The sequence below is a fragment of the Arachis ipaensis genome, chromosome B04 (assembly GCF_000816755.2).
Source record: "Arachis ipaensis cultivar K30076 chromosome B04, Araip1.1, whole genome shotgun sequence".
NCBI lineage: Eukaryota > Viridiplantae > Streptophyta > Magnoliopsida > Fabales > Fabaceae > Arachis > Arachis ipaensis.
This window is the reverse complement of record NC_029788.2, coordinates 5,838,814-5,839,973: the sequence shown is the minus strand read 5'-3', so window position 1 is coordinate 5,839,973 and position 1,160 is coordinate 5,838,814.

Below are 1,160 nucleotides of genomic sequence, written 5' to 3'. Positions count from 1 at the left end.
GCTGTCATTCTAATAGTAGCAGGGACAATAGTACTATGCATAGCATTATAGGAAAGGTGATGCTCCAATACTTGTTCCAACTATGCCATAGTATCATCGGAAGTTGGAACCTCTGCCAGCACGTTCGCACCTGGAGGATCCTCATCTTGCTCCAATTGAAAAATCATGAACTGTCAATTTGAGCAACGATGAGAAGCCAAAAACCTTTCATCTCACCAGTAATATAACCCTTTGTCATGCCTACTCTGCATCTCTGTGGGACTTAGACGATGAATAGGGGATTTGGTAGATATTTGTACTGGATGCTGCGGTGAAGATGGTAACAGGGGTGACAAGGCACTACGCACTGGACCTCGAGGCAGAGCTGGATTTGGAGTTGCAGTGGATGCGCAATGGTTGGCAGGTCCCATAGTGGCTCTCGGCACTATAGCAAACTTATCCTCGTAGAGGCGGGCTAAGGTGAGTGCGCACATCAATGATGGCGGGAACTAAGCCTTAACCTCACGGCGAATCTCCTGTCATAATCCACTAGTGAAACAATTTCGCAAAGCCTCGGGTGGCTCTATACTAGTATGATTGGCCAGAGAAACAACTCAACATAGTACTCATCTACTGTGGCCGTGTGTTGTAATTTGAATAAGAGTTCCCTAAGTGATTCAAAGAGAGAAGGCCCAAATTCCAACTCCAGAGCTCTCTTCAGTTGATTCCATGAACGAAACTGAGCTGTGTGCTGAGACATTTGGAACCAAGGGATCGTTGGTCCTGCCATGTGAAATTGTGAATTGCAGCGATGCCAATTTGCTCTTCTCTGGTATCCTGAAAAAATCGAAATACTAATCCATGGAGAGGATCCACCCTAATGCATCTGAGCCATCGAATTTGGGAAGATCAAAATTCACCCTCCGATTCAACCCCACACGAGGTTACCAGTCAACCCCCGAGTTCGAACCATGGGTGTGCTCTTGCGAAGGGGAATGACCGAGAGCCCGATCCTATAAAAGTTGAGTCAAGGATGACTGGATCTCATCAAATTTGATTTTCGCCACCTCATTAGCGCGAGCATGTTCAGCTCTATTCTCATCGTGTGTCGCTTCAATCATGTGAAACAAATTCTTGACCTCAGCCTCCAAACTCTTCATGCAAGTATTATCGGCGATAGC